The sequence below is a fragment of the Zonotrichia leucophrys genome, unplaced genomic scaffold (assembly GCF_028769735.1).
Source record: "Zonotrichia leucophrys gambelii isolate GWCS_2022_RI unplaced genomic scaffold, RI_Zleu_2.0 Scaffold_38_522144, whole genome shotgun sequence".
Taxonomy (NCBI): domain Eukaryota; kingdom Metazoa; phylum Chordata; class Aves; order Passeriformes; family Passerellidae; genus Zonotrichia; species Zonotrichia leucophrys.
Genome location: NW_026992243.1, coordinates 430945 through 445674, shown reverse-complemented (window position 1 = coordinate 445674; position 14730 = coordinate 430945). Strand labels below are relative to the sequence as shown.

The 14730-nt window shown below is 47.2% G+C and overlaps 1 protein-coding gene across 1 annotated transcript in view; it reads left to right on the top strand.

The window, feature by feature from the left end:
- The window catches only part of LOC135460410 (uncharacterized), a 51407-nt gene that overhangs the window by 33216 nt on the left and 3461 nt on the right, over nt 1–14730 (top strand). The gene's annotated exons all lie outside the window — the stretch shown is intronic.

Below are 14730 nucleotides of genomic sequence, written 5' to 3'. Positions count from 1 at the left end.
GCTTTTAAGTCCTGATACGGTGAAGCCTAAGATTGGTGGGTTAGGTAAACTAAAAATCAGGCAGTTGTTTTTCCTGACTGAGGGAGTCAGGCACGACCCGGATTCTTAGACCAAGGTCTCGTGTGTTCAAGTCTCGACAGATGTAAGACCTGATGTTGGAAAGTTGGGAAATCAAGAGATAGGGCAGTTGTTTCAGTATAAAGTCCTGAGCATCAGGCAGAAATTTGAAGTTTGGTGGAGGAGGCTGAAGCTCCTCAAAGAAGGTTTCTTTTTGAAAATTACCGATCAGTAGAGGCCTCTTTGGTACTTTTTACTGTTGCGACCTGAAAAATGGGAGTGTGTAATAGTAAAAAGACTGGCAAGAGACTGAGGTATATACATCCCAATAGTCCCTTAGGAGAACTGCTAGTAAAATGGGATTCTATGGAGGCCACGGAGGGATTAGATAAAGTGAAAATGATATATTATTGTGTAGAAGTCTGGCTGGAATTAGAGGTGCAAGGAAGATGGCCTTGGTGTGGGACAAAGGATAAGTGGATATGCCAAAAAATGAGTCATTATCTGACAGCTTGAGGAGATACCGATCCTGAGCAATTACTGTATGTATCTTGCTGGTTAAAGAACGCTATTGGGGATGAAGGGGTGCGAATTTGTAAGGTACAGAGAAAGGAAGAGGGGAATGAAGGAGGGGATGATAGGACTAGTAAAAGATGGGACCCCCTGGATTATTTGCCTCCTTCTGCCCCTCCACCTTATAATTATCTTCTTCAAACACCTCAAATGGCAGGTCCGGTTCTTCCCCCGGCTGCCATCTCATTACCACCTGCTCAAATTCCTCCTTCTACCTCTTCAGCTTCCCCTATGATAAACCCAGTATCCCCTCCAGTAACCACTCCCTCACCACCCTCAGCTCCTCCAGTTTCTTCTGCACCACCACAAGTGCCTACTCCACCTGCTGCATTCTCCACCCCTTCTCCAGCTCCACTTAATATCCACTCAGGCTCTTCTCCCCCTCCAATTGCTGTCCCTTTACCTCCTCCTAGTTGGGACACAAATGCCTCCTTGCCCAATAAACAGCTGTCAGCAAATACACCTGCTGATGGGCAGAAAGTTCAGGATAACCCAGATATCTCTCAAAGTAGTTTGGCATCTGAAGATGGGCCGTACTGTAGCACCAGATCCAAGACCTCCAAGGCAGAGAGACTCTTTCCCCTCAGAGAGGTTCCTATGGGAGGAGTAGCGGGAGATGTTTGCTTTGTGAATGCTCCCCTAACTGCTTCTGAGGTGAGAGGATTCAAGAAAGAGTTGGGGCATTTAGTTGAGGACCCAGTGGGCATAGCCAACCAAGTGGATCAATTTCTAGGTCCAAATATCTACACTTGGGGGGAGATGAATTCCATCCTGAGTATATTATTTTCCCCAGAAGAGGTCCAGATGATTAGGGTGGCTGGCATAAGAATTTGGGAGAAAGATAACAGTCCAGGACCCCAGGTGCCATCAGGCGAACAGAAATTGCCACTAACGGATCCCAGCTGGAGCCCTAACCAGGAGGAGGGGAGGAAGGCCATGATGGAATATAGATCTTTGATCATACAGGGGATCAAAGAGTCAGTTCCCAAAGGAACTAACACCCAATTGGCATTTGAGGGTACACAGGAGGAAGATGAAGCTCCTGTTGCCTGGCTTAATCACCTAAGGCGGAACTTCCAGTTGTACTCTAGAATAGACCCAGACACCCTAGAAGGACAAATGCTACTAAAAGTCCAATTTGTTACCAAATCTTGGCCTGATATACGGAGAAAATTAGAAAAGATGAAAGATTGGCAAGAGAAGGACATAAATGAGTTATTAAGAGAGGCATTGAAGGTGTATTTAAGGAGGGAGGAAGAAAAAGCAAAGGCCAAGGCTAAGATCATGGTTGCTGTAGCTAGAGAAAGTGCAGGGTGGGCGGGTCCACCACCAGGAGGAGGCAAGGATAGGCCTCTTGTACTGTCAGGTGCAAGAGGGATAGAGACACCTCAAGTCCCTTTGAGAGAACGACATTGCTATTACTGTGGAGAGCCAGGACACGTCAGGAGGTTTTGTAGAAAGCTCAGTCTCGATGCGGCAATAGCCAGGGAACAAGATAATTTAGAAAAGATCCTTAGAGGTGACGATTAGAGGGTCAGGGGCTTTACACTTTAGGGGACCTGATGCAACATCTAGAAGAGCCCTTGGTAAACTTTGAAGTGGGACCCCTAAATGAAGAATTTGAATTTTTGAGTAGATACAGGAGCAGATAAGTCCTGTCTCATTGGAATATGTATCCCAATATAACCAGTTAGATGGTGCCTAGGCCAGTTCTGACCTTCGCTGCTGGGCCAGAGGCAGCGCTGCGGTGTTTCACCCCAGAGATACCTTGGCTGGCGGCAGAGTGCAGCGGGGCACAAGACAGGACTCCGTTCTCCTCAGGAGAGAGCTTCTGGCGATGGTAGAGAGAAAGGGAATGGATTCTGCTAGAAGGTAGCCAGATGTTTATTCCATGAGTACAGATACGTCTGCACTGGGCCACTGCTGGTAACAGAATGGGGCCGCATGGTCTCATTCACATTTTAAGCTCAGGACAGGGGAAGGGGAGGGGACAGGTGAGTCACCAACCAGGTGAAGGGGCAGGGTCTCCAGGTACTAGGGTCACCTATCACACGACGCCTTGCTGGTATGTTAGCCTGATTGACAGGGCACACTCAGCGAGGGGCGAGGGGGAAGGGAGAAGGTAAAACAGGATATTGCAACACACCACAACATCTCCCCCTAGTTTTGTTTAAAAAGAAGAGGACTGTGTTTATGGTGCAGAATGATTCTACTGAGGCTTCTAGGTCATCCACTGGAGCACTGAGGGCTTCCAAATGGTAGACCTCAGGAGGGGGAGATGAGCTTGAGATTAACTTGAGAACCATGCGTCTGATTACTCCAAAAACAATGCTAAAAACTACAATAACTACAACTAAAATAAACAGCACTAAAATTACAGTTTTCAGAATAGATCCCAACCAGCCCGAGAGTCCCCAGCCATTGAAAAGTCCATTCAGCTCGTTGTCAGTTTCTCTGTTGATGTCTGAGAACCTTTATCGAGGTAGTCCATATGTGGTTTGGGCTGCGGTACTATGTAGGAGATTGCAGGTGGGATGATCACGAGTAGGACGAGAAGCAGGCTCGGTCTCATGACGTCTCAAGGCTACACACGAACAGTGGGATCTAAACTGGTACAAAAACTTGAGACAAACATATATTACAAACTATTCCAGATAGGAGGCTTAAATGGAATTTCCTCCAGAGAACGTGCGCGGCGTTTTCTTCTCCAGGCAGCATGAGCAACCTGGGGTGCTTCTGCAGATTTCTCTGAGACTTTGGGAACATAGGGCTTTACCCATTTGGAAGGAACCCACCTTAAACCAGAGGGGGTGAATACACAGGCGTATCCACGTCCCCAAGTAACCAATTTGTAAGGTCCCACCATTTTCCAAGTCTCAGGGTCCTTTACTAAAACTGGAGGTTTTTCTTTCATCAACCTGTGACTGTTCCCCCAAAGTGGCGTAGGATGGGTGGGTTCAGGCTGTCAAAAGAACAATTCAGAAAATTGATTGTGAATAGTGCCCTGGATAACCGGATGTGGGGAGGTTCTACCTTCAGAACCTGTTGTTGCTGATCCAGGACCCCTTTAATATCACGGTGAGTTCTTTCTACAATGGCTTGACCTGTAGGGGAGTAGGGGATGCCAGTTTTGTGCTCTACTCCCCATTGCTGCAGGAAGCTCCCGAATTCCTTGGATCTATAAGCAGGCCCATTATCAGTTTTCAGCTCCTTGGGGATGCCCATGAAAGAAAAAGCCTGTAAGAGGTGCTTAATAGCATCAATAGATGATTCTCCTGTGTGGGCAGAAGCATAGACCGCTCCAGAAAAGGTATCTACACTAACATGAACATATTTCTGCCGTCCAAAAGCCTGTATGTGTGTTACATCTGTTTGCCACAGTTCACAACTGTTCAGTCCCCTTGGGTTTGCTCCCGTACTCACTGTAGGGAGTGCATGTTGTTGGCAATTTGGGCACGTGGCCACAATCGCTTTGGCCTGTTCTCGAGTGATGTTAAACTGGCGAACCAGGCCAGGTGCATTTTGGTGGAAAAGCTGGTGGCTGATTTTTGCCTGTTCAAAAACATTTGGGAGAGTGGCCATCACTGTAGGTGCAGCAAGAGCATCTGCCCTTCTGTTGCCTTCAGCGATAAACCCTGGCAAGTCAGTGTGTGACCTGACATGCATCACATAAAAGGGTTGCTCTCGGTGAGTGACTAACTTTACCAGTTTTGAGAGCAATTCAAAAAGTGCAATGTTAGATACATCTTGCAGTATTGCTTGATCTGCTCTGGATACTACTCCTGCCACGTATGCAGAGTCTGTGATCAGATTAAATGGTTCTGAGAACCTTTCAAAAGCCCTAACAACCGCAGCCAATTCAGCAACCTGAGGTGAACCTTCCACCTCAGCAATGTCCGTCTCCCACTGCTGGGTTTGAGGATCTTTCCAAGTCATAACAGACTTGTGTGACCTCCCGGACGCATCTGTAAAGACAGTTAGAGCCCTTTTTAAAGGTCTCCTACTTAGAGCAGTTCTTAATTTTAAAGTAAATTGAACATCTTGTTCAAACAATTTGCAAGCGGGCCGTGCTACCGAAAATTGTCCTGAGTAGGAATCCAGAGCAAACTGCAACACTTCATTTTCTTGAAACAATTGTTCCAGTATCTTCATAGTATTTTGACCTGATTTTAACTCAACTGGAATGTGAATGCACTTAAAATCACATCCTGCTAACTCCCTGATCCGGGTCCTTGCTTTCCGGATCAGTTCTGCTATCAGCTCCTGAGGCTTTGTCAGTCTCTTGGACCTTTTGTGACTGAGGAAAACCCATTCTATGATCAAGAGAGAGTGCCTCTGGTCCCGGTCCTTTTTTGGTGTGTCCTTTGCCTTAGGTGTTTGTTTTTCCTCCCACTGGAAAATAATTCCATGGAGGTGTGGCAACTTACCTAGGATGATAAATTTGAATGGCAGATCAGGCCGGCATCGGTGGGCCTGTCTTGTGGACATTGCAATCTGAACCTTTTCTAGAGCTTTCCGTGCCTCTGGGGTAATAGACCTAGGAGCACCTGGGTCCTCTCCCCCTTTCAATAAATTGAAAAGAGGGGCAAGGTCCTCATTAGTCAGACCAAGCCATGGTCTTACCCAATTCAAAGACCCACACAACTTGTGGACATCCGCAAGGGTCTTGATCCTTGGATTGATTTCTAGTTTTTGAGGAACAATGGTCCTATTTCCAATTTCTAAGCCCAAATACTTCCAAGGTGGCATCTTTTGAATTTTCTGTTCCTGGAGCTCGAACCCTGCAACAATCAATGCATCGATCGTTAGGTCAAGCGCATGTGTTAGTAAATCATCACTGGGGCACACACAAGGATATCATCCATATAATGATAAATGATGGCCTTCTCTGCGGCTGCACGAACTGGGGAAAGCAGGGAAGAGACATACCACTGGCAGATAGCTGGAGATACCTTTAGGCCCTGAGGAAGAACAGTCCAATGGTACCTTTTCATAGGAGCTTCTGAATTGATAGAAGGGACTGAGAATGCCAAACGCGGTGCATCATCAGGGTGCAATGGGATTTGGAAAAAACAATCTTTAATATCAATAACAGCTAATTTCCAATCTTGGGGAAGCATTGTTGGGGATGGCATACCAGGTTGAGGAGAACCCATATCTTCAATTACATTATTAATTTGTCGGAGGTCACAGAGAAGTCGCCACCTCTTTTTGTCAGCTTTTTGGATGACAAACACTGGAGAGTTCCATGGGGACATGGTCTCCACAATGTGGCCCTTTCTTAGTTGCTCTTGTACTAGTTCCTCAAGCACCTTTATTTTTTGTTTACTGAGTGGCCACTGTTTCACATCAACTGGTTCGTCTGTTTTCCACTTAAGTTTTTGGGTGGGGCGCTGTTGTTTAATGACTGCTGCACAAAAATGCTGTGGAGAGTCTGGAATATTAATTGTGACACCCCACTGGGCCATTAAATCTCTCCCTAACAAAGGTTCTGAATAATCTAACACAAATGGACGGATATTTGCCAATTGTCCGTTTGGACCCTCGAATTGAATAATGCTTTTGGATTGCCTTGCCAATTGCAGACCTCCTACACCTCGAAGGTGACCAGCAACATTTTGTAAAGGCCAGTGAGCTGGCCAGTCTTGTACTGGAATCACTGTGCAGTCTGCACCTGTGTCTACAAGCATCTCAATGCGTTTAGACTCCCCACTCCCACTGACATTGCACCACAATTTGGGTTTATCTGTCCCAATAACTTGGACCCGGGCGACTGTGGGCCCTTGTTTATCGACATTTTCAGGTAAAGATGGCACAGGGATAGCTTGAGCAACAATTTGTCCCTTGGGAAGAAACAGGGGTGGGTGGAAACAGTGCAGGCTGAGAACAAATTGCTTAGGATCTGATGTTGTCAGTCCCGGAGCAATTTCGATCTCTGTGGTGTGTTTTTGTCCCCAGTGATGATGTACTTACAACAAATTTGGTTCCAAGTACCTTTCTGTTCAGCATTTACAGAGACAATATGCCAGTCAGTGTCCTTCAGGTGGAGTGACTCTGTCAGCTGCAACCTGTAAGGCTCATTGACAGAAGATGCGGTTAATACAGAATTACTTAAATCATAACAAAGCTTATTTTGTTTCACTTTCAACAGTGGACTAGCAGACTTGGTCTTTGAAGCACCTGCTTTACTTACACAAATGTTAATATTATCGCGCGCTTGATTTGTTTTGCTACCCTTATTCTCTTGGCCTGCTCCTTTTATGTCTGCACGCCTGGCAGGCTGGCGCTTTATTCTTCGTTTTTTTGTTGTTGACCCCCAGGGAGGGCTTGCAGTTCTCCTCCCCTGCTATTTTTAAATTCATCAAATTCCCTTTTCAGGGGGCACTGGTTATTCCAGTGCCCTAGCTTATTACAAAGCAGGCATGGTTTAGTGGGCTCAACCATTGCCGGTCTCCGCTGCTGCCCAGGGTACTGCTGTGCTGAAAGAGAAGGTGCAGGGCTGGCAACAGCAACACGCTGAGGTGGTCTTGGCAGCAGCCTTGGTCTGGTGTCTTCAGCAACACTCATCAGAGGCACTTTCCTGTTACAGACTAGAAGCATATCTTTTAATGTAGGGAAGGTTCCATAGGAAGGCTCAGGATTGCCGCTCGACACTGTTCATTTGCATTTGTAAACGCTATTTCTTCTAAAATTGCTTCTCTAGCATTTTCTTTTTTAACCCGTATTTCAATGGCTCTAGTTAGCCTTTCTACAAATTTCACAAAAGGCTCTGATGGTAGTTGTTTGATTTTACTATAGGGCTCAAAAGGCCCCTCAGGTTGGAGGGAAAAGAATGCCTTTTCAGCTGCTTCCTTTACTTTCTCAAGTGTTTCTGCAGGAATTGCAGCAGCTTGGACTGAGGGAGAAGACCATTGACCCTCACCACAGAGGTGGTCAATAGTAATAAGGTTACCATTGTTGTCTTTTGCTGTGTTTGGATCAGCCTGTAAGCTTGGGAGAGCATCTTTTAGCAGTTGTTTCAATGCTGATTCCCATAATTTGAATTCCGTGGATGTCATGAGACATGAAAACAATTGTTTTAAATCATGTGGAACTACAATAGTCCTACTTAATTCAGAATTTAAAAGGCCACGGAAATATGGACTGTGTGGACCATATTCTTTATGAGATTTACAGATCTCTTTTAATCAATTGTCGTCCAAAAGAACTCCAATTAGCAGCTGGGGCTGCTCCAGCTTGAGCTGCAGGCTGAAACGTAACAGGAGCTAGCGACAACATGGCACCATGCATTGGGTCTGCCGTCCCCTGCTCTGTATCCCTTGAATCAGAAGCATTGGGATCACAGCTACAGGTTTGGGGACAGGCAGTGGGTGTGTCCCCACCGTGGGAACCCGGGGAGGGGGCGGGGAAAGGGAGCCGGCAAGGGGCGGGGAAACCGTGGGAACAAGGGGCGGGGTCAAGGGGCTGGCAGGGGGCGGGGATACCGTGGGAACAGGGGCGGGGTCACCTGGTAACATCACGTCAGCAGCCGCCCCCTGGCAGGAGTAGAGGGGCGGAGCTGAGGGTACTGCAGGAAAGGCGGGGGGAGGGGGGAAGGTGTCACGAGGAACAGGAGGAGAGGGGGATGGGGCAGGAATTTTGGGATGCTTAAGAGGATTTTGGGAAGAAGACCAGGTTTGGGAAGATGCCACGTGGCACCCACCATCTTGTGCACCCCCTAGGGACTGGGGGCCATTTTGGACATCACTGCTCTCCGAAAAGCTAACACGTGCTCGGGATTTTTTTGGGGAAAGAGGTTTAGGGGTGTTAGAGGGAGAGGGAGGAACAGGGAGAGCAGAGGCACATGGCTTTACATTCGGCTTTTTCTCCATTTCCTTTTGTTTGAGCAATGCTGTTCGAATTTGTAAACTCCAGAACACAAATTTAGCTGAGGATAATTTGCCAGATTGTCCTAAGGTTATCAATTCATTCCCAACTTTATCCCAGAATTGAATATTGTGGATTTCTTCAGGGGAAATGTTTGGGAACTGCAGAAAAAGCCATCTTATAAACTGTTTCAATTTTCCTTTAGAGAATTTCACATTACTCTTGATTAGAATGCTAACAATATCATAATACACTCCCCTTTGTACAATGCTAAGTTTGGAACCCATGATAGATGTAAAAAAGCAGAGTACTTAATCCCGCCTGACCAAAAACAAAGCTAAAATCAGCTACCAATTTCTAAAAAAAACCACAGATAGAAAGCGATAACGAGCAGACAAAAGCTTCACAATGCAGCTGTATATAATGCTTTTAAAATTCCCGGGCAGCAGCGGCAGGGCACGCCCTGCCGAGCCGAGGCAGAAACAAAGCCTCCCCCGCGGTGGAATGCAGCACCCCCGCGGAGCAGAGAGAGCAGCCACTCCACGTGGCAGCCGAAACCGGGACGCCCCCCCCTGCCGCCGCGTGTGCAGAGCACTCCCGACCCCGCAGCCACGTGGAAAGAGAGCCCCCCCCTCCCCCGCAAAGAGAAAGAGAAAGAAAATCTCCTAACACGTGTCTGAACACGCTGCTGAGCCGGGGGGGGAAGGGCAGAGAGCGATCCCGCTCCGGCGCGAATTCTAAAAAACAGTGAAACACGCAGCAGGAAAGCTAAACTAGAACGCTATGAATTCTCGTCTGTGGGGCTGCGCAGCCAAAATGCAAAGGCAAAAAAGGAACAGAACTCGCGGCAGAGTCTGTTTTTGAGCTTCTGCTCTACCGAAAGCAGAGATACTCACGTGAAATGGAAGCTGTAGGCTGGGTACAGGCAGGCAGGTCTCCACCGGAAAAGGACCTCTCTCTGGGTGCAAGAGAGGCTGCCCTTTTCTCCCTCTGGAAAATCTGTTCACCACAATGAAGCAGGGCTTTCCAAAGGCGCCGAACAGTCCACGAAACTTTTTCTGGGAATATTCCCAAAGTCTCTAGCTGGGAGTCTTGAAGCCAGGCTCCTTTCAGCTGGATGCACGGCTGGCAGAAGCTTCTCTGAGGTACTGCGAGTCCTTTTTCTGGCTGCAGAGTCGAGCCACCCACAGGGACGCCAATATATTGGAATAAGTATCCCAATATAACCAGTTAGATGGTGCCTAGGCCAGTTCTGACCTTCGCTGCTGGGCCAAAGGCAGCACTGCGGTGTTTAACCGCAGAGATACCTTGGCTGGCGGCAGAGTGCAGCGGGGCACAAGACAGGACTCCGTTCTCCTCAGGAGAGAGCTTCTGGCGATGGTGGAGAGAAAGGGAATGGATTCTGCTAGAAGGTAGCCAGATGTTTATTCCATGAGTACAGATACGTCTGCACTGGGCCACTGCTGGTAACAGAATAGTGCCGCATGGTCTCATTCACATTTTAAGCTCAGGACAGGGGAAGGGGAGGGGACAGGTGAGTCACCAACCAGGTGAAGGGGCAGGGTCTCCAGGTACTAGGGTCACCTATCACACGACGCCTTGCTGGTATGTTAGCCTGATTGACAGGGCACACTCAGCGAGGGGCGAGGGGGAAGGGAGAAGGTAAAACAGGATATTGCAACACACCACAACACTGTCTCAACAAAGTAACATCTGAAGTTACACAAAAACAGCTAGGTAGAAAAGATATCCAATAGCACCAAAACTGGCCAGCAAAACTAAACTTGTAATAAGTGATATGAAAGTAAAAGGTACCTTACTGTTGTCTTGTTGTGTGTGTGAGAGTGAGTCACAAGTAAAGTCAGCCTCAACTTCCCGGGCAGGGAAGGGGGCAGTGGAAGTGTGTGTGTGACCTGCAAACCAGGTTTGTGTCCCCTGGGCGGGTGGGGGCTGTGACCAAAGTGTGTGTGTGTGACCTACAAACCAGACTAGTGCTCCCCTGATGTGTGAGGGAGCCGTAGCTGTAAGAGCGTGAGTGACACGCAGGCAGCCTCACAGGTGAATGTGCACCACAGGCAACCAGAGTCTGGGCCCTTCCAAGAGGCCCAGAGATGCTGAGACCTGTGGGCCAACCCCAAGGTGAGGGGGGGCTATAGGGACCTGTGATTTTCTAGCAATAAGTTTGTGTCTTAAAGGTGTGGAGGAATGTGTGAAAGTGAATGAGAAATGAGAGAGTGAATATAAACAAATTAGAATCGAGGTAATGTAGTTACAAGCTTTACCACATCTTCTTAGAGGGAAGTGTATTGTGTAGAAGAATGGTGTAAAGAAAAAAAGAAAAAAAATTAAGTGTAAGGGGTTGAAAGAAGTATTTAAGCTGTAAGTGAAAGTAAGAAACAGAAGCAAGAGATAAATAAATAAGATCTTGAAAAATAGAACAGAAAACCAGTGAATTAAATACACAGAAAAACAGGAGAATAAGAGTACTTTGGGAGTTAAGTTAGCTGAGAAATACAACTCCTTGCAAAATACAGAGTATGTAGAAGTTGATAAGAGAAACATACAAGCTATGGAAAAAGAGAAATTACTGATAACATTAAACAGAGAAGCTGAGTTTTGATAAAATCATTAAATAGCAGACCATTAATACCTGTGTTTGAAAGCCCGTTTCAGGTATTCTTCATTACTAAGATGGTTGGACTCACATCACTCTCACCCCCTGGCATTGGACCAGGATTCAACACCAGTTTTTGCGTCTGGCATTCTGGCATTGGACCGGACTGCACCCCTTTCTCCTTCTGGCATTGGGCCAGACTCCACCCCTTTCTCCTTCTGGCATTGGACCGGACTCCACCCCTTTCTCCTTCTGGCATTGGGCCAGACTCCCAGTTTCTCCCTCTGACATTGGGCCAGGGTCCACACCACTCACCTCCAGGCACGGGATAAGGATTCATCCACATCACAAGTTATTTCACCTGAGTATACTGAGATTTAAAGTTGACTCTCAGGAGGAAGAGTCAAAAAGACTGAACTGTATAGGAAAAATTGGTATCAGAGTTCTAATATTGCTTAAAATGTTTCAAAACTGTTCTGTGTAAATTATGTTGGTAAAAAGTTTAAGGCTGTAAATAAGTAATTCTAGTTTAAGTTCCCCAATATATTTCTAAAGACTCCAGGTTAATCCTCTACAGAATACTCCCCTAGGGGAAACTAAAATTTGTAGGGAACAGACCAAGAGAGGCTTAACCAGAGAAGCAGGTAGAAGGGACTCTAAAGAGCTTGGAAGCTTCTCCACAGTAAAATCCCCCAAGAGGCAAGGCCGGGTGGGCAGGCTGTGCAAGAAGACCCATAGCGGACTCTTGGGAAGGGTGGTACTGATGGCTCTGATTGCTGGTGTTGCTCTGGGAAGCCCAGCTGAGCCGTGCAGTGAAGGCTACCAACCCCGCTATGAGGAGGAAGTGAGCTCCTTGTCAAGAGTCCACATCAGTTCTAACCCTGATTGTGTTAACCCCTCCCAATTGGTCCTTTATCAGAAAAATAAGAGAGTGTATTGGATAGCCCAGAATACTGCCACTTTTAGGCAGCCACTCCTAGGAGAGTGCCCTATAGGGGAAGCCTGGTTGTGCTTTGAATGTGATGCTGCTGAAACAAGCTCAGCAGATCTAGTAAAAAGCAAAGAAATGGTGAAAATGGTAAGAATTGTTTGTTACAAGTATTTATATGAGTGTACTGGAAAAGAGATAAACCCCTTTTGGAACACATTTCAGGGGAACTCTAAACCCCTAAGTTTGATCTCATCTGGCAATTGCATTGCTAGGGTGATAAAACCAATTTTCTTATTACCCAAAGAAACTGGATCAAGTTTGGGAGTTCCTATATATAATGATTTGGGAGAAATTAAACAAAACCGGGAAAGTGAAATAGAAATTGAGAGAATCCAAAATTGTAAAAACCAAGTTTGGATCCCAAAATCTGTGTTGAACAAAGTCATCTGGCTCCAGGCAATATTAAAAATAAAGAATTCAATTATTAGGGACATTTCAAACGAAATAAAAAGATTAGCATGTGTAAATAATCAAGATCAAACTCCTACACTTGATCCCAGTGGGTGGGAGAACTTAGAGATTTTCAGAAAATATGTATGGGAAAAGGTGGTTTTTCTCGCTGTGTGTGTACTTGGAGGATTGCTCTTTTTACTATGCTTATTTATCTGTTTTAGTAAAACAGTATTGGCTGTACAAACCAACCTGAAGAAACCAAGAAAAGTAACAAAGTTAAATAACCATGATTACCAAAGTGCACAAGAGATTTATAGTAGATTCAAAACAAAACATTGTGAGTTGATGTGAGCTTAAGAATTTAAGCTCGATCAAAGAAAAAGAGGGAGGACTGTTATGAACAAAAATTCAGTTAATATTTTTTTTGTGAGAAAGAGTTACAGGGACCCAGCCCGGTCTCTGTCTCTGCCAGAGTTCTTAGTGTTTTGTCATGGTAATCACGAGTCCTTGAGGCTTATCTCCTCTTTTGTGTTAGTAAAAGGCCTGGCTGCATGGGGTGATGGCCCTTCCCCGAGGCTGTGCGCTCTTCCAACATAGGGAAGACACCTGAGAGGGTGGGGGGGGGGGTTATGCAATGTGACTCCAAAGACCAGCAGGCTTTGAGACCTCGACTCCAAAATGCAACGAGAAAACCCCAAAAACAACGAGCCAAATAAGAATTGAGAGACTAAAGTGGTGTCTGGACATGAGGAGCCAAGTGCTGAGCCTGCAGAGATGCGGAGCCCCTCTCGCCCTGAGCAGAGAGTCGTCCCAACGCCGGGACCAACCACCTGAGAAGCTCAAAGGACTAACATCTGACGGGGACATCAGGCCCTAAAGGCTCCCACGAGGACTGGATCCCCCGGCGCTGCCCCTGGTGGACAGAGCTGCGCATGTCCTCCTCCTCTGAGTCGCCCTGGGAGACGCGACGGGGACTGCAGCACTGCCGAGCCGCCCAATCCTGAGCTGATCACTTTTAATAAAGGCATTAAAAAGGAGAAGAAGTCTCCTGGTCCTGTTTATTTCACCCAGGATCAATGGAATCCCCACCAGCCCTGAGATGGGGGACCAACTATAACCCAAGAGGGATGAGACTGGAAATGGGAAACTCCTGGTGGCTTTTTTTTATTCACTCTTGATTTTTGGACATCAGGTGTCTTCTAGAAATGGACGTGGATGGGAGGAATCCCCAAGCCAAGGCATTCACACCTTGTTTTCCCCCAAACCAGGATTTTCCCCAAACCTTCTCACTGTGACATCCCCCCTGTCCCGCTCTGGGTGAGCTCAATCCCAAACCTGACCCTGATCCTGGTCTCAGTCTCACTCCATGTTTAGACACACTCACAGTTCTCTATTTAATGACATCCCAGTCCCAAAATCATCTGTTCCCAGACTGAATCCCAATCCAGCCCTAAAGTTAATCCCATGTCTAGCCTTAACCCCAATCCCAGCTCTAATCCAAATCTCAGCCCCAACTCCAACCCAGCCCCAATTCCAGCCCCTTCCTAAATCCTCAGCCCCAAACCAAATCCCAGGTTCAGCCCTTCTGGGGGTTTGGGGTGTCTCTGTCCCTCTGACCCCGATGATGTTTGGGTGGGGTCACAGCAGGGCTGAGAGGGACAGAGACTGCCCCAGCCTCCCCAGGTGTGAGAAGGTCAGGGAGCCCCCCCAGCCCCGAGCATCCTCAGCGGTGAGAGGGACACAGAGCCCCTGGTCCCCAGCCCTGCACAGGCATTGCCTGAGGCCAGAGGGATGGAGACCCCCTGAGTGTCCCCCAGGGTGAAGGGACAGAGAGCCCCGAGCATCCCCTGGGCTGAGAGGGACAGAGACTGCCCCGAGCACCCCCTGGCACAGGGGTGAGAGGGAGGGAGACCCCCTGGGGAATGGCCTGGCGTGACAGGGACAGGAAGAACCCCCCCCAAACCCCTCCCAAGCATCCCCCAGGGCAAGAGACACAGAGACCCCTTGAGCATCCTCTGGGCAATGGACAAAATAAACTTGGCAGAAATCAAACTTGACTCTGCAAAATCACTTTGATGAATATATGGTTTTCCCACAAGTAACTTGTGATGAAAGCACAAACAAATCCCAAATATGAATAAACTGATAATCCAAGCAGTGATGAGGCAATTCCAATATTCATTGCTTCCTGCACAGCTCCAGCTCAGCTGCTGGCAGGTTTCAAAAAAAGGAAAGT